General features: G+C 39.8%; 1 protein-coding gene across 2 annotated transcripts in view; it reads left to right on the top strand.

Moving 5' to 3' along the window:
• The first annotated feature begins 1550 nt into the window (after positions 1–1550).
• RALGPS2 (Ral GEF with PH domain and SH3 binding motif 2) overlaps positions 1551–23567 on the top strand; it is a 132143-nt gene continuing 110126 nt past the window's right edge. Inside the window, exon 1 of one of the 2 annotated variants that reach the window (XM_067467648.1) lies at positions 1551–1753. The gene's annotated coding sequence lies outside the window, so the exon portion shown is untranslated. The remainder of the gene's footprint in view (positions 1754–23567) is intronic. The other variant, XM_067467649.1, reaches the window with a different exon arrangement.

Here is a 23567-nt window from a genome sequence, read left to right as displayed (position 1 = left end):
AACATCTACTTCTGCTTCATTGACTATTCTAAAGCCTTTGACTGTGTGGATCATAATAAATTGTGGCAAGTTCTTAGTGGGATGGGCATCCCAAGCCACCTTGTCTCTCTCCCGAGGAATCTGTACAAGGACCAACTAGCAACAGTCAGAACTGACCACGGAACAACAGACTGGTTCAAGATTGGGAAAGGCGTACGGCAAGGCTGCATCCTCTCACCCAACCTTTTTAACTTGTATGCAGAACACATCATGCGATGTGCGGGGCTCGATGAATGCAAAGCTGGGGTAAAAATTGCTGGAAGAAACATTAACAACCTCAGATATGCAGATGATACCACTCTGATGGCCGAAAGCGAGGAGGAGCTGAGGAGCCTTCTAATCAAGGTGAAAGAGGAAAGCGCAAAAGCCGAGTTGCAGCTAAACATCAAAAAAACCAAGATTATGGCAGCAAGAATGATTGACAACTGGGAAATAGAGGGAGAAACCGTGGAGGCCGTGACAGACTTTGTATTTCTAGGTGCAAAGATTACTGCAGATGCAGACTGTAGCCAGGAAATCAGAAGATGCTTACTTCTTGGGAGGAGAGCAATGTCCAGTCTCGATAAAATAGTGAAGAGTAGAGACATCAGACTGGCAACAAAGATCCGCCTAGTCAAAGCCATGGTATTCCCTGTAGTAACCTACGGATGAGAGAGCTGGACCTTAGGGAAGGCTGAGCGAAGGAAGATCGATGCTTTTGAGCTGTGGTGTTGGAGGAAAGTTCTGAGAGTGCCTTGGACTGCGAGAAGATCCAACCAGTCCATCCTCCAGGAAATAAAGCCCGACTGCTCATTGGAGGGAAAGATACTAGAGACAAAGTTGAAGTACTTTGGCCACATCATGAGGAGACAGCAAAGCCTAGAGAAGACAATTATGCTGGGGAAAATGGAAGGCAAAAGGAAGAGGGGCCGACCAAGGGCAAGATGGATGGATGGCATCCTTGAAGTGACTTTGTGTAATGGGTTGAGCTTGAGGGAGCTGGGGGTGGTGACGGCCGACAGGGAGCTCTGGCGTGGACTGGTCCATGAGGTCACGAAGCGTCGGAGACGACTGAACGAATGAACAACAACACCCAACCAATCACTGATATATATATATTCTGTTCGTCGTGGGAGTTCTGTGTGCCATATTTGGTTCAATTCCATCATTGGTGGAGTTCAGAATGCTCTTTGATTGTAGGTGAACTATACATCCCAGTAACTACAACTCGCATATGTCAAGGTCTATTTTCCCCCAAGAGCGCCTCAAGAGCGCCCCTGGGCAAAATCAACTATACTGCAAAGGCTTACTTTGTGTAATGGGTTGAGCTGCCCCTGCATGTCAGTGTAAGTGGAATGCGAGAGCGCAGTGTGAGGGGAACCCATTGGAGGCAGTGCCACTCCCGCCCTTTCCTCTCTCCCGCCCTCGCCTCGCGCCCGTTCACTTCCACAGACTGGCGTTTGGGATTCCCTCGCTTCGCGCCTGCGCAGTTCTTCTTTTTCCCCATCTCGCAGAATTCCAAGCCAAAGGAGGACGTGTGCGCATGCGCCCTGCGTCCTCCTTCCCCCTCTCATCTCGAAAGCGTTTGTGTGTGAGTGTGTTTGTGAGGGAGGGAGGGAAGGAAGGAAGGAGGCGCCTCCTCGTTCCCCTCCTCTGCCCCTCCCGACGGAGGGAAAGCGGCACGAAAGCGGCGGAGGCAGGAGTTGGTTTCTTGGCAGCGCTTGGCGTCCCTCAGGTGAGTGAGGAAGGCGGAGGCACCGCTTGGAGCGACCCCGCCAGGCCCTCATAGGGTCGCCCCTCGGGAGGGTTTCTCGGCTTAACCGGCGCAGTGGCCTCGCGCTTCTTTGGCCGAGGGGCGCATGCGCGGGAGGGGAGGGGAGCAGAGGGAGGACCCTCCTCAAGGGCCTGGAGCGTGCCTGCGCTCCTCAGCAGCTGCATTTCACACTGAGACAGCTCACTGCCGCCTCCAAGGACCATACCTGTGGGCAGGAGTAAAGTGTCCAACAAAAACTAGGTGTCTAAAAAAGTTAACTGAATGGAAACCCCAGAAACAAAGCTGGACAAAATAATACAATGGGAAGTGGAGAAGGAGAAAGGAATCATGGGATTCATACACAAAACAACCACGAGAAAACAATACAGTGCAATTATTGATTGATTTACTGCATTTTTGCCCCGCTCTATCTCACCCCAATGGGGACTCAAAGCAGCTTCCAGTTCGAATTGGCAATAATTCAGTGCCACATTGCAACATAAAAGCATATAACTACACAACACATGTATCTATATCAGGGGTCCTCAAACTAAGGCCCAGGGGCCGGATAAGGCCCCCCAAGGTCATTTACCCGGCCCTCACTTAGGGTCAACCTAAGTCTGAAAGACTTGAAAGCACTCAACAACAACAATCCTAACTCATCAGCCAAATGCAGGCCCACACTTCCGAATGAAATACTGTTTTATTTATTTATTTGTCGTGTCAGGACAACCAGTCATATTATATTACATTTCTAAGAGAACAAAGCAAACAGACAGAATACACAATTTGTGAGTTTGGTAGTTGGTGAAATGTCCTTTGACCAGTATCTGGCCACTTGGAGTGCTTCTGGTGTTGCTGCAAGAAGGTCCTCCATTGTGCATGTGGCAGGGCTCAGGTTGCATTGCAGCAGGTGGTGAGTGGTTTGCTCCTCTCCACACTCGCATTCCATTTTGTAGCCCCATTTCTGAAGGTTGGCTCTACATCTCCTGGTGCCAGAGCGCAGTCTGTTCAGCGCCTTCCAAGTCACCCATTCCTCTGTGTGCCCAGGGGGGAGTCTCTCATCTGGTATCAGCCATTGGTCGAGATTCTGGGTTTGAGCCTGCCACTTTTGGGCTCTCGCTTGCTGAGGTGTTCCAGCGACTGTCTCTGTAGATCTTAGAAAATGAAATACTGATAAGTTTATATTTGTTAAAAACTGTGCTTCATTTTAATTATTGGAGCCCCCAGTGGCACAGTGGGTTAAACCCCTGTGCTGGCAGGACTAAAGACCGACAGGTCGCAGGTTCGGATCCAGGGAGAGGCGGATGAGCTCCCTCTATCAACTCCAGCTCCTCATGCGGGGACATGAGAGAAGCCTCCCACAAGGATGATAAAAACATCAAACCATCCAGCCGTCCCCTGGGCAATGTCCTTGCAGACGGCCAATTCTCTCACACCAGAAGCGACTTGCAGTTTCTTAAGTCGCTCCTGACATGACAATTTTTAAAAAAAATTATTGTATTGTTTTTGAGTGTTTTTTTGCACTAAAAATAAGATATGTGCAGTGTGCATAGGAGTTCAAATTATGGGGTTTTTTTTTTCAAATTATAATCTGGCCCTCCAACAGTTTGAGGGACTGTGACCTGGCCCTCTGTTTACAAAGTTTGAGGACCCCTGATCTATATAAATAAAAAATGTAATGTTCGTTTGTGGGATTAAAATAACTCAAAAACCACTGGACAAATTGACACAATATTTGGACACTACATCCCTAACAGACCAACAAGTGACCATCACTCATAAACCCCTCCTAAAAAACAGTCAAAAGGACTTTAAAAACCCCAAAAGCTAAATGATACAGCACATTCGCAAAAACGACAGCTCCCAGCATCCCCTAGACCAGGCCCTTTAGGGGAGGAGGATGCTCCAAATGTACTGCTTCCAAGCTGCTTCTCCTTGGATTTCTTTGAGAACATCCCAATCTGTATATATTTCCTATTCCTGGACTGCAACTTACAGCGATCCTCCAGATAGATAAGATATATAGATTAGATAGAGATAGATAGATAGTAGGTAGACAGATCAATCAGGAGGACTGCTCGGAGTTACAGTCCAAGAATAGGTAGAGAAAGAAAAAGGGAGGGGGAAGGAAGGAAAGAGGGAGGGAGGGAGGGAAGGAAGGAGAGAAAAAGGGAGGGAAGATTGTCCACAGCAATGCGTGGCAGGTACAGCTAGTTAAACATTAAAATCAGAAAATAAAACAAATAAATACAATTAGATAATTGTTCAAAACATAGGACCTCATCCTGCAATCATAGTCCAAGCCAATTCGTTTATATTGACTCTGTGGTTCTATATTGCACTATGGTTGTACAACAACACAAACACTTGTTTCCACACCCAAATTTTAACTTTCTCAAAAGCAGGATCTAATATCACTGGGGAGGGAGTTCCATAGACAAGGGACCACCACTGAAAAGACCCTGTCCCTCGTCCCCACTAGTTGCACCTGCGAAGGGGATAGGACCAAGAGCAGGGCCTCCCCAGCAGATCTTAATGTCTTAGTTGACTCATAGGGGAGATACGTTCAGACAGATAATCAGGGCCAGAAGTCTGGAAGGAGGAACTAAGTTGCACCGAGAGAGAAATTGACAATTGGATAAAATCAATTAATAAAATAAAACCTTTCAATATTAAGGAAATGCAACAGAAAACAATGACAAAATGGTATAGAGCTTACACAGGCTCCTTCCACATCTAAATGCAATCCCACATTTTCTGCTTTGAACTGGAATATATGGCATTGTGGACTCAGATAGCTCAGTACAAAGAAGATATTGTGGGATTTTCTGCCTTGATATTCTGGGTTATATGGCTGTGTGGAAGGGCCCTCCGGGAATCTGACTCCATCACATTGAGAAATTTCCCCCTGGTAAGACACTTCAGCCTCTTTTCAAGCATGGAGAGGCCCAGAGCTCATCACATGTTCCAGGTTTGAAAAGAGGTAGAAATGTCCTGAAAGGAGGAAACTTTGAACACGGGCTAGCAATTGTGTTCAGAACTCCTATCTCTTATCTCACTTTACTCCCACCTTTACAACTGAAAAACACGTGGGATGGGAACCATCAAAAGTTTCCTATCTTGTTTAATTGTCCAACTCTGAGCAATCTCTGGTATCTTATGGGATTTGGTGCACAACAATAGGATCCCATGGAAATCAATGGTTTTAACCTGGATGACCAGCTCTTTATCCTATGGGGTTGGTGCAGAATGATAGGATCCCATAGAAAGCAATTGTTTTAACCTGGTTCAACGTCTCTTTATCCTATGGGGTTTGGTGCAGAACAATAGGAGCCTATAGAAAGCAATTATTTTGTCCTATGGGGTTTGGTGAAGAACACTAGGACCCCATGGAAAGCAATGGTTTTAACCTGGATCACTTCCTCTTGTATCCTATGGAGTTTGATGCAGAACAATAGGATCCCATGGAAAGAATTGGTTTTAAACTGATGTTAGTCTCCTTTAATGTAAGGGGCTTTTGGCAGAGTAGGAGATCTCTTGGTTTTCGGATTCTGTTGTTTCTCCTGATTTAAAAAAGTAATACATACCTTGTGATGAATGTAAAATGAATATATTGCCAGCTCTTAAATTTCCACTCCAAACCGGGCAATTCTCTCCCTTAAAGGTACAGTCACCCATGCTTTCCCCTCTCAATGTGATGACCCTACAGTGTGAGTGCATTTTTATCCTACCACTCACCTGGGCAGCCTATTGTTTGATAAAGTGTCCAAGGAAAATCAGAGTGGGTTCTGTATTCATTCAGGACACACAGACTAGTGTCACACCCACAGTTATCTCTCGCCTTGGGCAACTTTTTGGCCTTGCTTTGTTTTCCAAACAAACATAGTCTAGTCCCTACCTTGAGTGTGCGCGCGCAGTTATCCATCCATCTATTTAGGTAGCCAGTTGTTTGAAAAAGTGGGCTTGTGGCCACAAATGCCTATTATTATTATTATTATTATTATTATGTTTATTATTATGTTTATTATTATGTTTATTATTATGTTTATATTCTGCTTTCTCTCCATACGGAGACTCAAAGTGGCTTACAACTAAAAGTATTGCAATACAACTTAAAATATACAAATATACAAGTATTAAAACAGTATTGAACATCATTAAAAGCATATATAATCATATATGCTCTGACAATCTTTAAAATCTTCTTCTTTAAAAGCTTGCCTGAATAAAAAGGTTTTAGCCTGCTACTGGAAGAAGAGCAGGAAGGGAGCCATTATGGCTTCTCTGGGCAGGGAGTTCCAGAGTGGAGGGGCAGCCACCGAGAAGGAAGGCCTGCACTCTTGTTCCCAACAATTGAGCTTAAGATGGAGGTGAGACCGAAAGAAGGGCCTCTCCTGAGGATCTCAGAGTTCGGGCAGGTTCGTACAAGGGCATGCAGTCGGCCAAATAGCCTGGACCTGAACAATCAAGGGCAGGAGTCCACAAACCTTTTAAACAGAGGACCAGGTCACAGTCCCTCAAACTGTTGGAGGGCCAGATTATAATTTGAAAAACACATGAATGAATTCCTATGCGCACTACACATGTCTTATTTGTAGTGCAAAAAACACTTAAAACAATGCAATAATTAAAATGAAGAACAATTTTAATATAAACTTACTAGTATTTTAATGGGAAGAGTGGGCCTGCTTTTGGCTGATGAGGTAGGATTGTTGTTGTTGTGTGCTTTCAGACTTAGGTTGACCCTGAGCCGGGTAAATGATCTTGGAGGGCCGTATCTGGCCCTCGGGCCTTAGTTTGAGGACCCTTGATCTAGGGCTTTAAAGGTCATAACCAACACTTTGAATTGTGCCTAGAAACAGATTGACAGCCAGTGGAGCTCTTCAAGTGGGGGGTAACTAGACCCAGTGAGCCACCTGGCTGCAGCTCTTTCGAACAGCTGAAGTTTCTGAGCACTGTTCAGAGGCAGACCCATGTAGAGCACATTACAGTCATCCGGATGGGATGTAACCACCGTGGCCAGATCTGGCTTCTCAAGGAACAGGTGCAGTTGATGTACACCAGGGTTCCTCAAACTAAGGCCCAGGGGCCAGATACGGCCCTCCAAGGTCATTTACCTGGGGCCAGATACGGCCCTCGCTCAGGGTCAACCTAAATCTGAAATGACTTGAAAGCACAACAAAAACAACAACAACAATCCTATCTCATCAGCCAAAAGCATGCCCACACTTTCCATTGAAATACTAAGTTTATATATTTTTTAAAAAATTTCATTTTAATTATTGTATTGTTTTTAGTGTTTTTTGCACTACAAATAAGATATGTGCAGTGTGCATAGGAATTCATTCATGCTTTTTGCAAATTATAATCCGGCCCTCCAACAGTTTGAGGGACTGTGACCTGGCCCTCTGTTTAAAAAGTTTGAGGACCCCTGATGTACACTTTTTAATTATTCAAAGACTCTCCCGGCCACTGACACCTGGCCTCAAGGTTCAGCGTCAAGCAGGGGGACCCTTTATGAATTCTTTTACATGTCAGTGCAGACTGATGGGGCTCCACCTATGACATTGTCCTGCTTCTTGCCTTGTTCTGGGTTGGGTGGAGAGCATCCCTTTGTTTTATATTTATGAATATTCAGACATGCCTGGAGTCCTGTTCATGTTTCGTGACCTAACAGGTTGGCAAATTAGATCACTCCCCTTTTTCTTTCTTCCTTGACAATGTAGAAGGTGGAGTACTGTCACCTGTTGTTTCCAAACTTGAAGCAACTGGAAGTGTTGGTCTCATATTTGAGACTGGTGAAAGTGGTGGTTCTGCACTTGAAAATGTGTCTTCATCCTCACCTTAGTACTAAACTCAGTACTGAAAGACTTGCTATTTTTGTTATTAAAGATTCCAGCTGCTGTGCTTTAAGGAGGAGCACTTACAACTTCATGAAGCTTCATGTCATTCAACTACAAGATAACTATTGGGGTTAGCAGTGGCTCCCCCCCCCCCCTCAAAATGTGTTAGGCAGACCAATAGTTAGTTTCATTGGAATGTAACTTGGAAAGATTGTTAGGCTAGCCTCGCTCAGTTGCTACTCCTGCCAAGTATTTCTCTTGTCACTAGCTTGGCAGCTGTAGTGGGGGCAGATGGCACCCCTCCCCCAGAGGCAGGATGCACTGAAGAAACCCATAGTTGATATCCAATACAGAGCTTTACCTCCATTACATTAACAGAAAACTGTTAATAATGTATTAACAATGTATTCAGTGTATGTTTTACTGTATAAGTTTTGTTGGTTTAAGAGATTTTGAGCTACATTTTTTTCATTAAAAATTTTAAGGGTTTTCTCTACAGTAGCTTCCCATGATCTTGATCTGGTGTCTTAGCAGACTGCGGGAGATACAGGAAGGAACAGCATGAAAAACAATCTGCTGCACAGAATTTAAAGTGTTCTTCAGCTCAAGGAAGGGTCCCATATAATTTTAACTCATTAGATTTACTATTTAGATTTTCAAGGAGTTGTAGAGACAAGTGTCATCTTGTGGTCAGTTAATCTAAACTTAAGCAGGTGAGTGTCACAAAAAGAAAAAGTCTTTGTTCAATATGTTTTTTCAACAACAAAACCTTGTCCTGTGGAAAAGCTTATTCAGAGCAGTTTAGCTGTATGGACAAACAATCAAAGGAACAAGATAGATAGTAACAGGAGAGTCATTTTTACAAGGAAGCTCTACTCTGCTGTCTGCTTATGATTAGCAGGCTGATTGGTCATTTAGGTAGTATGAAAACGAACACAAGAGAATTCTTCCTCTCTCAAAACTGGGCAAATAAGTATCACCCGGCCTTTTATCCATCTAGGCTGGCTACTGGCTGGGGTAGAGTTGAATATGGGGAAATGGACATTCTGAATAATTTGACAGTAACTGTAGGCGCAAGATTAGCCCATTAGACTTTTATCTTTGGCACAATGAGTAGAATAGGAGAAGAGGGAGACTCCTCCCTAGGCATGCAGTACTAATGCACTGAACCGATAAGACCAAATTTCCTCCTTTTCACTTCTCAGTGTATTTTTATGTACAGAGTGGTGATTTCTAACGTTAGCTTTTATTTCAGTAAAATATTCCCAGTATGTCAGCCGGGGGGGGAGGGGGGGATTAGTGACCAAATGCATATCACTGTATCAAGGGTGGGCATAATGTGGGCTACATGCATCACATGGAACCCTAGAGGTTTCTAGAAACCTGATACCACAGAACTACACAATATCTGATTTTGGGGTGGCATTTTGCCTCCAACCACACCAAACTGCATAAGAAGGCATCAGTTTGCTCTTCCAAATCCCCAAACAGTGTAAGATGTTTTACATGATTATTTGTAGCCTGTTTTTTACTTTGATGTTAATTCCTTTATGCAATACATTTATTGTTGTTATTGTTCCTTTATGCACTAAGTTTATTGTTATTATTCTTTATTATGTTTCATTACCGTATTGTTTTCTTGCATTTGTTTGGGCATGGAATGTTGTCCTTTTTTTTATATGTAAACCGCTCTGAGTCCCCTCGGGGAGAGAGATTGGTATAGAAATAAAGTTTTATTATTACTATAAAAATGTGTTAAAATGGTGAAGTGTTTTCCAGAAGTGACATCACATCACTTTGGGTGCACTAAAATATGCTGCTAGGGTCCACAGTGTAAGCGCGTGACATGTTTGTGGTTTGATTAATTTGCAAACAGTGTGACCCAATGCAGTTACTAAGACTGCTCTATATTAATGCAGAACACTGGAGTGTAGTTTTATTTCAGTACCTTTTAACCCTTTAACTCTCTCAAACTTCATGAATGTGTTTGTGAGTCATGGAGAATAGTGTAACACTCTTACTTAAAGTGCTTGTGTCTATACTGTTTTCATACAGAGTAAAAAAAGGAATAGAAGTGCACTAGTTTCGTGCAGCAGGCCTATGGCTGGAGTGATTGTGACATATTAACAAGTATAAAAATATGGACAGAAATTTTATCACTGGAGAAAGTTAATCAGTGGGAAGTACAATGCATATTTTTATGGGAATATTGGAGATTCCGTTGGGTTGCACTTGATTTTGTAATTGGGATATGAGATAATGAGATAAAGGCAGAACATTCCAGGCAATGGGAATTTTGGGCCTTCCTGTTGTGCTGTACAATTACAATACTTGACCACTAAACATATTGGCTTAGGCTTCAAGAAGTAGAAGTCTATAGCATCTATTCATACTAGGTACAGAGCATTCTAGTTTCGCTGAAAGTACTGGCAACCACTCAAAAGAGAGAAATTGTATATATGTATTTCAGTGTAGCTCAGAAATGTTTGTGTGGAAACTCTGGGAGTGGCTGTGGATAGTGTGAATAATGTCAAAATATGAGGGTGTCATGAGATACAATTCCTAGAGTAACATTTTAGCTTAGTATAACAGAATTGGCTTATATGTTGAATCGCTGAGCTAGTACAGAAATAAAATGGAGAATATTTGATGCCACCGACTTTCCCAAAACAATCTGTAAATACTGGGTTGTTGTAGGTTTTTCGGGCTATATGGCCATGTTCTAGAGGCATTCTCTCCTGACATTTCGCCTGCATCTATGGCAAGCATCCTCAGAGGTTGTGAGGTCTGAAGATACTTGCCATAGATGCAGGCAAAACATCAGGAGAGAATGCCTCTAGAACATGGCCATATAGCCCGAAAAAACCTACAGCAACCCAGTGATTCCAGTCATGAAAGCCTTTGACAATACAATCTGTAAATACTTGCTACCTTTTCATAGGACTGTGAATTTGAGTTTTCAGTTTCAACAGAAACCACCATTACCATGCATCTGGATACTATCTCCTTAAATCTGAGAAAGAGAAGTGGACTCTGGTGGAGGTGAGCTCACCATTTGTGGGGATTGCCCCTTGGTAGGATCCAGTTTTGGAGGAACATGAAGAGGACAGCCTGTTCTCTTGCTTCTTCTAAAGGAGAAGGATTTACTACATTTTAACACCTACCTGCTCAAATAGTTTTTAGCCTACAAGGATGGTATTTCTTAATGCTCGCGTGATTTAAAAACTAGTGAAACGTATAGAGGAGCCATTTCAGTGGTATAGGGAAAAATAAGATATGACAAAGTAGGTCAGTTACATTATTTTGTGAAAATATATTGATTGTTGCCAAACTGTCCTCCCGTTCAAATTGTCTTGAATAGCTTTACTGATAGTTCCCTCCAAGTTGAAAATTCTGGTGAATACAAAGTCACTAACTGGCAAAACAACAGCTTGTTCCTGGATGAGTATGGTGACCTGACATAATCCTGGATAAGCATGCATTGTATGAGGCTATGAATTTGTCCACCAGGATACTCGGTGCAGCAGCAAACAAGACTTGAGGGGATGGGACTGTAATCACAGTGGCTTGTCATGGTTCTGCCCTCCTTTCCAGGTGCCCTTCTCTTCCTGAGTTAAGTGAGCTTATTATACAGTTGATGGTGGAATCCCCTTGATTGAAAGTGCTGGGGGACCAACATCCATCCATAAGCTGTCTTCTGAGAAATAGTTTGGGTTTCATAGCTGCCATGATAAACATGGATCTTTCTCATGTGGCTGCACTTATTCTGCTTGGCATACTACAGACTTTGTGTTCTGCATTATCAGGAATAATGATAATCTTGATGTTAAGGATTTTTTTACAGTAGTTCTATTGTTATGGACAGAGCACTCCTTGGTTACTGAGCCTTGGAGCCCCTCAGGAGTTAGAAAAACAATAAAAATGATGTAACCTAGGAGGCTGATAGATTTCCTGATGGCCTCTGGGGATTTTTCTGTTGCTTTGGCGGGTGATTCTGTTGAAGATCTGGGTGACAGCTGGAGTGATCCTGAGGATCCTTTCTAAATAAGCTCCTCAGTTTTGTAGGAAACTGGTTGTAGTTAAATGAATAAGATGGTGACTAGAGTGATGCTGTCAGAAACTTAGATTGTGTCCGACTAAACACATGCTAGAGCCTGTTTGCAGGCTTGTACCATGAAAGTTCAGGCAGTATAACGTTTTTTATCTTTTTCACCATTGTATTTACCAAGAGCCATCCATTGGAGCAATTTCAAGCGGCTAAGGTTTCTTACACCTTAGCCCACAAGAGCTGGATCTCTTGGATGAGACGTATTATTTTTAGATACATTACAGTTTGGGTTCAGGTACAGTTATGGGACAGAAATGACCTGGATTGTCTTGCTGCACTAGGTGCAGAGTGTATCCCTGCTAGTTATTATGACATTTGATGCTATCAGATATGGCATTGTTCTGGGCTGCATTGCTGAAGTGACTTAGGGAACACTGTTTCACAGTATTTCCAATTATGTCTAGAGGTATAAACACTGAAGATTGTACTGAGGCTCTCTCAATCATCTCTTTGGCTACTAGCCCACAGGGTCCCACCTGGTTGAATTTTATCACCCTTGTTATTTAACACACACACATGGAAATAATAATAATAATAATAATAATAATAATAATAATAATCAACCTTATTTATATACCGCCCTATCTCCATGTAGAGACTCAGGATGGTTTATAACAAATTGGCAAACATTAAATGCCATAAGGTGCTATTAGAAGTCTCTGTGAACAGTTTGATACATAGGTTTTTGAATATATTTTTTTAGAATTTTGTGTCTGTATTTGTCATTCTACTCATTTTATTCATAAATGTGGAAGATACTATTCCTGCTTGTAAAAGAGGAAAAAGTTCTGCAGCTTAACTGTGCAAGATGATAATGAACAAAGTGGTTTTTGTGGAGATGACAATACAAGCTGTGTGAAATGGGCTACTGTCAGTCAGAGTCCTTTTCCCATTCAGTTTTTAATTTTTTAATCAGTTGTAAGTATTGATGCCACCAAAACTTGAAATTAATAAATCAGATGTGGTAGGTTTATAATTCTCAAATGAATAATTCTTGTTTTGATCTAACAAATATGACTCTAATAAATAATTAAATAATTTAAAACTGGGAGTGATTCAGTGTTAATTTGCATTACCTGTGTAGACAGCATGACTAAGCAGCTAGACTCCATCATATCCTTCTTATTATTGTAAGCATCGTGCTATGATAAGTGAGCATGCAGTTCTGTTTCCTCCCTCCCCCAGTGTTTTTTTTTCTTTTGCTTCCTTACTTGTCTCTGTCTAAGACTACATGTTGATCTAAATGCATGTAATTACATCCATTCAGAGATGTGTCGTGACACATAACGCCGTGATGTACAGGGTTGAAAAGAATACCACATTATGTATAGCATGCTCCTGGAATGTACTCTGGTGGGTGCACATGTGCAGAAATGTGAAGGTACTTCAAAATCCTGTAATAACATTAGATTCATAACTTGATGCTAAAATTATGATTTTTTAAAGGATCAGTTAATTCACTAATCATTTGTTATGAAAGAAAGTAATTCTTTGCAAATGAGAATGTTCATGATTGCTTGATATTTAGAGAGCTGTGTGATAGCTCAGTTTTTGTTACCATTATAAGTTTCCTAACATAGGCAAGGCAATATATATGTTTTCCTGGAGAGCTGTTTACAGGTTGTCCCCGAGTTTCAAACAACTCCTAGTAAAGAACAGGGTTGAGACAATAGGAAGTGAGAGAAATCTACCTGTGAGAAAGGAAATTCGCCCCCAAAAGGTTTTCATGGGGAAAAGGGTATCACAACTGAAGTTTTATTGCTAATCTTTGCTTCTACAACAAGCCAAATTTTTCAAAATCCAATTCTCACAGGGACAGAAAGTGAGGTGAAATCATCTGAACAGGGGCACAAGCAGCAAAACAAATATTACAGTCTTGTTAACCCTTCCCTATGCTATCCAAAGTGGCTGGAGTTAGACGTAAAAAATGTATCTGTTTGGATTTACATAAAAATTCAATTTAAGAACAAACCTACAAAGCATATCTTGTTCATAACTTGGGAACTGGCCGTAGTTTCCTCGTGTCACAGGTTGAATTTTGTAGTCTTCCTCTAGATCAGTATTTCTCAAACTCTAGTCTTCCAGGTGTTCTATATGTCAGCTTCCACAATCATTGATCAAGGGACCAGGAACTTCTGTAAACCGGAGTATTAAGAGTTTGGGAATCACTGCTTAAGATTATTAATTGTCCCAGTGTTTCACTTCTTAAGAAGCTTTGGTCCCCCCCCCCGTCCCCCCCCCCCCCGACTTTATGGAAGTAAAGATATAGAGTACATTAAATCATGATTTGTTCAGGAAATTACTTAGAATGTGCTACTGTCTCATACAACTAATCCAGAGATTACACATGCAGTCCGTAGATGCACGAACTCAAGACTGGTGACCTAAAGTTGAGAGTTTCACCCTTTCCCCTCCACAATCTTGTCCCAGGCATTTTAAGCTTGACTATATAAACCTTGAATGTTTTTTTAAAGAATTAGAGTGGGTTAATACATACTTGTACTAGGTATGCTTCAACTGCTTTTTCTTAGTGTTGTGTCATACTGTTCATGAACATATCTCTTTCTCAGTGTTAATTCATTAAACCTAGCCTCCTGTATGTTATGTTGCTATATCAATGCTGTTCAAAGTACACATTGACGTATGTACGGCATATGCTCACATCCATCTTCTGCAAGTACGATCTAACATTCCTTGGGTAGAAACAAAAGGCAATTCAAGTATAGGTACATCTCCATTGTTAATCTTTCATCAAACCCTCAAGACAAATGAGTCTTCAAGACTTATTTCCTTCTTCATAAAATCAGTCATCAAAAGGCATCTTAAATGTAGTCAAATATTATTGCTTTCCACAGAGTTTGCATATTAAGAATATTATAAATCTGATCACTATAGATTACTGCAACGCGCTCTACGTGGGGCTGCCCTTGAAGACTGCCCGGAAGCTCCAGATGGTCCAGCGCTCGGCAGCCAGGTTGCTAACAGGAGCAGCTCTCAGGGAGCATACCACTCCTCTGTTGAGCCAGCTCCACTGGCTGCCAATTCCCTACCGGGCACAATTCAAGGTGCTGGCACTAGCCTACAAAGCCCTAAACGGTTCCGGCCCCACCTACCTCTCCGAACGCATCTCCTCCTATGAACCGACACGGACATTAAGATCGTCCGGGGAGGCCCTGCTCTCGGTTCCGCCTGCGTCACAGGCACGGCTGGCGGGAACGAGAGACAGGGCCTTCTCGGTGGTGGCCCCTCGGTTATGGAATGCCCTACCAAACGACATCAGACAGGCCCCTTCGTTGCTGGCATTTAGGAAGAAGCTCAAAACCTGGCTCTTTGAGCAAGCGTTTGGCTAATCAGCGCAATTGTATACAGAATGACGGTAAACTGAACATAGGAACGGCATAAGGATATGAGACTGGATCTTGTTTGTGATCGAGGCATTGTATGAATGGTTGTGTGTTTGCTATTGGGTATGCTGTGTTTTAATTGTTATTGTTGTGGTAATTAATATTGTGTAAACCGCATTGAGTCACCTAACATAGGTTGAGAAATGCGGTATAGAAATAAAGCAAATAAATAAATAAATAAATAAATAAGCAGAAATAATATTTAAGATCTTGTATTTGTTCTTCTGATTTTGTTGTTTTTGTCAACATTTGCCCATTCTCTAATATTCAGGACCATCAGCAGGAACACTGAAACATTTTATAACTGACCATGAGAGTAAAATCTGGAATAAAACTTTACAAGACCCATTATCTCAACACCATATTTTCTTAACCCAGTATTAAGATATTTTTTTGCCCTGGAGCACATTGAATTACTGTATATACTCGAGTATAAGCCTAGTTTTTCAGCCCCCTTTTAAGGCTGAAAAAGCTTCCCTCAGCTTATACTCAAGTCAAGGTTATTTATTATTTTACTCTCTTACTAGTAGTATTTTTATTACATTTATTATTATCGGGTCGGCTTATACTCTATTATTTTGACATTTACATTATTTTACTTGATCATTATTTTTATTACATTTATTATTTTACTCTATTATTATTTTGAAATTTACATTATTTTACTTGATCATTATTTTTATTACATTTATTATTTTACTCTATTTTTATTATTACTATTACATTTATTATTTAACTCTCTGTATTATTATTGGAAGGATACATAAGCACATTACATTGAGGAAGGTTAGAATAATGGTTTGGTCAGAGTTGGACAGTCTTATTTTAAATGACAGTTTTATGTAAATATCAAAAACTTTTAACCTACTGATGGCTGAATTAATGTAATTTTATTGGCATCTATTTTTATTTTGAAATTTACCAGTAGCTGCTGCATTTCTCATTTGGCTTATACTCGAATCAATAGGTTTTCCCAGTTTTGGGGGGTAAAAATAGGTGTCTCGGCTTATATTCGGGTCGGCTTATACTCGAGCATATACAGTACATCCTTTTCAACGCAGGTCTCTAGGAAGTGCTAGAATGAGAGGCGGGGCAATATTTTGGATTTATACTTTGAATTTGTGTGCTCCTGCAAGCTTGAATAATAGATTACATCTACTTGTGTATTTGAAAAAAACAACTTTTTTTGGTTTTGCATGTGGCTGGTTTTTACAGCTGTGATGGCAGGGTATTCTGTAAATCAGGGGTCCACAAACTTTTTCAACCAAGGGCCAGGTCACAGTCCCTCAAACTGTTGGAGGGCCGGATTATAATTTGGAAAAAAAATGAATGAATTCCTATACACACTGCATATATCTTATTTGTAGGGCAAAAAATACTTTAAAACAATACAATAATTAATATGAAAAGCAATTTTACCAAATATAAACTTATTAGTATTTCAGTGGGAAGTGTGGGCCTGCTTTTGGCTGATGAGATAGGATTATTGTTGTTGTGTGCTTTCAAGTCATTTCAGACTTAAGTTGACCCTGAGTGAGGGCCGGGTAAATGACCTTGGAGGGCCGCATCCGGCCCCCGGGCCTTAGTTTGAGGACCCCTGCTGTAAACCATTCACATCTTTTCATTTTCATTAAGCAACATATATTCCAGTTTTTAAAAAGAAGGAAGGAATAGTAACTAAGGGAGCTATGTATCTGTACATTTACTGCTTTCTTCTTTTAGCAATTTAATCTGTCAGGCATTATGTCTCTTTAAATTTACTGCTTCTGAGTTTCCTTTGGAGTTATTTAATCTGTCTGGCCTTACAGCCAGCAGATGCTGCATATTGAGGAATGCAGTTACAGCAGAGGATGGATTCTTCACAATAAAGAACAAATTCACTTTAAATCCGGTTTCTGCCTCCTGCAGAATTCTGGAGTTTATAGTTTAGTGAGGCTGTTAAAGGATCCTTCCCTCAACTACAAACCCCAGAATTCTTCAGGAGGCAGCAACCAGATTTAAAGTGGATTCCTTCTCTAATGTAGAGGTTCTCATTTTGTGGGTCCCTAGATGTTTTGGCCTTCAACTCCCAGAAATCCTAACAGCTGGTAAACTGGGATTTCTGGGAGTTGTAGGCCAAAACATCGGGGGACCCACAGGTTGAGAACCACTGTTCTGGTGTGTTGAAGTAGTTAGAAGGTACTTATACTTGCAACTCCACCCCACTTCACTCCCAGACTCAGGTGCAATGCCTCAACTAATGCAAGCCAAGGAATCCTCCCCTCGTCTTCTGCATGTACAAATCTGCCTTTTTTTTGGATTGGCTGAAATGGAGGCCTTCTTTCTCTCTCATTGGGCAGCCGCTTGAGCTTATTCAAATAGCTAACTCTCTCGATTCCTCCCCCCCCCCCCCCCAGTTTCACTTTGATGTGCGCTCTATGCACCCTTCTCTTTGAACATCTCTTACTGTAAACAAATAGTCCCAAAACCTTTCCTCATCTTTCCTCTTTCTCTTGCCCCCCCCCCCCCGTGTGAAGATTATGCAATAATGAGTTTCTGAGTCCAAAAAAATATTTTTGGATTCAGTAAACAGGTTGTGATGATTATGTGGTGGTGACTGTTATGCTGGAAATACATTACTTGATCTTACAGCTAGAGTTTATTTGTAGAAGTCTTGGTCTTTATACTGTTCATTTGTACATTGTTACATAGATGTAATTTGACTAATTTAAAATGTCTCAACTTATCACAACTTATCATTATTGTTATCTGTTTCTCTACTTCTACCCCTAAATCAAAACAAATCAAAACAAAGCGGTTTTAGTAAGTTAATGAATATAGTTTGAAAACTAACAGACCTATGCAACTCAACACAACAGGGAAAATACTTGATGTTTATCAGATCTGTAAGACTAGATTATTCTGTTTGCAGCGGATTCTGTTGAAAATAGCCCAGTCTTATGGTACACTAAAAACTAAGACATACATTATGGCATAAGCAATCATTGGGTTCAGACTGTTTCAGCATATGCTTATGTCATAATAGCATTTTTATGAATACCATAGAAAAATGGCATAATGACCTATAATAAAGGTTTTAGCTTTGAGAACCCACAATATGCTTCTTACTTAAAATAGTTTCTTAAGTTGTCTAGCTAATGACATTTTGCCAGGTTATCATTATGGAAAGAACGAATATCTGAAAGTTTATACAAGAGCATTATAGTCATAGATGGACCAGTCCTCTTTCTACAGCCAAAAGATTTATTAATCAACCAAATTAAAATGAAACCATTCGAGATTCACAGGCAAATTTAATTCAAGTCGTTGAAGTGATTCAGAATCTCCAATTTAACTTGAGGGTAAGTTACACTATACTCAGTGGGATCTTCTTCCAGTCTGAACTCACGATACTGGTGATTACATTCAAATCCCTAAATGACTTGGGATGTTGATACTTGAATTCCGCTCGCCGTTTATGCTTGCCTGAGAAATAAGGCATGCTGGAGGTCCTCCCCCACCCCAGCCCCACTAATGAGAGTCATACATGCCAAGAGGACTTTATTCTGACATCTACTTTAATACATTACATTTTATTAATGTCTTTGGATCTGGTTTCTTTTCCAAACCATGTATGCCATTTTAAATGGTTTTAGACATTTACCATATCTTTTATTTTATTTGCTTCATTTATATCCTGCCTTTCTCATCTCCAAGGGGGGACTCAAGGCAGCTTACAACTCCAGCAAGATTCAATGCCGTCTAAATATAACCATAAAATATATCCCGTCAACTAAAACAATTAAACAGTCAAGCAAGTAAAATACATAGAATAATAACAGATTAAAAACATAAACTGCATGGTACCATTCATCCATAACCTTTGCTCATAATCCTTATTTTATTAAATTGATCACCATGTTCTAGTCTGTTTGAACTATATTTCGGTTTTTTAACTTTTCATTTGTTTGAATTGATTTTATTTGTATGCCATCCTAAGATCTCATAAACTTTGTTGTATATTGGTGCAGGGAACCTCTTAACAAATATTTACATTTGCATTTTCCAGGAATTTCCAGGAATATAAGAAAAATTACTTTTATCACTTCAGTTTAGGAAGGTTGTGAGTGACAAAACATTCCCTATAGAGACAGAGAGATATGTGACAAAATGGTTGGAAAGCTCATGATTTGAAATATAAAGATGTGCAAATGGGGAGAGGGAATAAGCAGGATTTGCGTGTGTGAGAGAGCTTGTGTAACAATTGAAACATAATACAGTAATAATGTTCTATATGGAGTGATATTGAAATGGTTGGGAATGAAATGGCCATGCATATTTAATGCACAGTGTTCCCATTGTGGGTCTAATGCAGAAATATCAAACTTGCGGTCCTACAAATCTTTCAAACTCCAACTCCCAGAAGCCCTTGCCAGTTCGTTAGGATTTTGGGAGCTGAAGACCAAAATACCTGGAGGGTCACATGTTTGACAGCACTGGTCTAATGTAATGCTTCTTCATTCCTTTTGTGTGTGTGTGTGTGTGTATGCATGTGATCCAAATTCAGGGAGGATATTTTGTGTATGAGCAGAGTGCTTTTTGATTATTTTACCTCAGGGCTTCCTAGCAGTTCTGAGTTGAATAGTCTTTTTTCCCCAGAGATCCTACCAAATGCCACACAGAATTGTTAGTTGCATACAATCACTGAACATTTTTACCTTCAATCTATCACAATTGGTTTTCAGAACAATAGATCTCTTCTATATCGTCTCCTCTCTTCTTTTTAAAGCCATCCAAACTAGCAGGCAGTCCAACCATGATCACACATAATCTATCTTGTGATCATCTCAGAAAAAGATACAGAACAGTGGTACATAATTGTGCTTTTTATAAAGTAGATCTCTTTCTTTTATTCCCTTGTGAAAGTGCAATCTTGATTTTTTAAAATGTTTTCTAAAAATGCCCTCTTCACTTTTCTAGACATGGTTGGAGGCAATTATTCCATCCAAACCCTGGACCTTCTAACAGAGAAATAAACCAACAGTCATATTCTAGTTTATTTACTGGTTTTAACAAGGCTCTGAAATGTGGTAAATGGCTCCCAATAGGGCATTTTTAGCAAAGTTATTTGTGGGACAACCATCCAAACTTTCAAGAAAACCATATTGTTGCTTACTTCTGCCCTAAACATACCAGAGCTCAAGACTATGAACAGCTTATTAATACTTCACAACTGCATTGTTGGCATTTTATCCATATGAACTTGAGAGCTTGGAAAGGTCAAATTTCATATGTTATCTCCCAGGGGTGTTTGTATTGTCTCTCAGGAGCTCCTGTATCTCCACCATAACAATTGGCGAGGTTCCTTGAATGTTTCTAAGTTGTGGTGTGCTTAGATAAATGAGCAGTCTTTGCATTTCAATGCTGATTTGATCTCCATAATAATTTTGTCTCATCTCCAAAACATCGGGAGAAACAAATCAAGAGTATTTTCCAGTTGTGGGTGAAACTTAAGAAAAATAGGTTTTATCATTTGGAGAATTTCCTTTTTGTTTAGATTTTGAGTACTTTTTGTCTTAAGGATGTTTATATTTAACTTATGTACTACCAGCAGTATTTCTTTTTAAAAATTCAAATCTATGTTTTTCATCATTTAGCTGCAGTTGTGATTCTCTTGTGTAGAGGCTTGTAGTGATTGTTAGGTGAGTCGTGTGCTGCCATTATTTAAATGCTAAAACACTGTTTGATCATTACAGGAACACTGGTGGTAAACACATTTCTCAAATAAACGTTGATTACTTTTATTATGAAGGATTGCAAGTGCATTCCGCAATGGAGTTCCCGAATTGTGTAATCTTTAAAGGATGGTGTATCTAACAAAATTCTTGGTTTTGACACTGTTCTAATATGTTTGGCATAATATGAAAATATAGTAACTTATTCAGGAATTCAGAACTAGCTGCTCCTGTTTTGATGAATGTTTAATGTTTAACTTTTATTCCCATTATTTTTTTTATTGAATTGATGATTTAAGTGAGTACACAGAACTATAGATTTCAATTTGAGTCTAGTGAATTATAGCTATAGTTGACAGAAAGGAAAGCTTAGTAGGAATGCAGGCCTTTATCTAACAAACAGAACTGATTGTTTCCTTTCTATGTCACAGCTGGGAGAATTGGGTTGGATTGGATTCTCCTGTTTCTTTTACAGAGGCTTTGCAGAGACTGAGATTATTATTGCCGTGTTATCAAAGTGCAGTGCGTAAGCATTGGGAAAAAGTGTATACAGGCTCTCCCCCTCCCTCCCCCATGCATAGATCCTAATAGTTGCTAAGTAAATACATCTTATTAAATAACATGTATTATAACAATGATTTATTCAGAGTTACAAATTCCATTCTAAGTTACAATTTGATGCACGATAGTCAATTTGTTGACTATCTGTGCAGCAATGCACTGCTGTCATTGTTGAAACACAGTTGCAAGCCTCACTTAACATTTGTCTTGTAATATCACAACATTTTTGTACTATTGGAATAATTCACCCTGTTAAGGGGTATGTCCACTTCCCTCCAGAATTATATGGGACACCCTGTACTTTCTTGAAATTTTTACATCATAGCATGCCTCCCACTTGGACCTGGATGGAATCCTAGTGATGATGAATCTCAGTTTACTGAGTCCCAACAGATGTTGAGAACAATTAATAAGCTTTTCCCCATAGCATCAAGGCACTTGGGAATCCCCCTCCTGTAATGACTTGAAACTACAGTTTTTCTACAGAAGTTACACAGCTTGCCAGAAAATTAGATGCAGTAATTTTCAAAACCTTGATTTTGCCATTTTATATAATTTATAATATTTTACATATGCCATTGCATATAATGGAACTTGCCAGAAAATTACATGCAGTAATTTTTCAAAACCTCGATTTTGCCATTTTATATAATTTATAATATTTTACATATGCCATTGCATATAATGGAACTTGCCAGAAAATTACATGCAGTAATTTTTCAAAACCTTGATTTTGCCATTTTATATAATTTATAATATTTTACATTTGCCATTGCATATAATGTAACTTGCCAGAAAATTAGATGCAGTAATTTTTCAAAACCTTGATTTTGCCATTTTATATAATTTATAATATTTTACATATGCCATTGCATATAATGGAACTTGCCAGAAAATTACATGCAGTAATTTTTCAAAACCTTGATTTTACCATTTTATATAATGTATATTATTTTATATATGCCACTGCATATATTGGGACTTTTAGCATTCATGTATTTTGGTATCCACAAGAGAATCCACTGGAACCAACCCTAGTGGATACCAAGGGCCACTGTACTCTGCTTCAGGCAAGATGTTTTGTTAAATGACAGTATGAAAGGCATAGGAAACATTCTTGAGTTTGTAAGAAAAGCATCGATGTAACCTATGGTGTAACTTCAGAAATGTTTAAAAGTAGTGATTTTAGAGTAAAAAGTTAAAATTTCTGTATCAGGACACCCTCAGTTTTCACAGATGGAATCAACTTGTGTTGGGAAGGGGGGCTCTTTTACAAGCCCCCTTCCCTCTATGTACTTGAGCCCTGTCAAAGTTTGCCCCTGGGATGGTGAAACGTGGCCCTCCGCATGTTGCTATATTGCAATTTCCATATATTTTCACTACTGGTTATGCTGGCTAGGGCTGATGGCAGTTGTAATTCAAGAATACCCATAGGGTCACAAGTTGGCCAGTCTAGTCTGTGTCCTGGACATTAAACATCTGGCCAGCAAAAATGAAAGATTGAAACGAATGGCAAAAGGGAGATTTGAATTTGAAAGTAAAAACCAAACGTGCAAAGCAGTTGGGCACTGTGATATTTTAATAGACAAATTGTTTTTTAAAAAGGCTTAAATAGCCCATCCTGTTTGACCTGAAGCCTCTGTAGTGACTTTGTGTACTTAATTAATGTTAATATACTGTGGAGCTGCCCAGCATGTGGTTCTTATGTCTGAAGAATATCTTTCAGACACACATTAAAGACATTGCTACATGAAAACAGTGTATGTTTACAGATAAAATTCTGCATAATTCTAAACATGTGCAGTGCACAAAGAATTGATGCTACTATGTTCATTATAATGTATTTAAATTAGTAGTCTGATTTGTTTACATAAATTCAGTATGAGACTGAAATGCAGTATTGGTAGCAAAAACTTCATATATTACATGTATTCACTTGCAGTTAAAATAAATTTTAAAAATGCCTTGGAGAAGCTTTTGACACTTAAGATACTATACACATTCATTCAAGGCACATGTTGAAACATGTTTGATGTGGACTGACTTAATCTGAACAGAATTTATCTTTTTTCCTGGCTTTCATGTAGCATCTTAACTTTACATGTAAAAAGTGTACATGGAAAAGGAACACTTATATATTTAATGCCTGAAATTGCCTTACCT

The sequence above is a fragment of the Anolis sagrei genome, chromosome 4, assembly GCF_037176765.1.
Source record: "Anolis sagrei isolate rAnoSag1 chromosome 4, rAnoSag1.mat, whole genome shotgun sequence".
Taxonomy (NCBI): domain Eukaryota; kingdom Metazoa; phylum Chordata; class Lepidosauria; order Squamata; family Dactyloidae; genus Anolis; species Anolis sagrei.
The sequence above is the reverse complement of the archived record's forward strand: the minus strand, read 5'-3'. Positions and strand labels throughout refer to the sequence as shown.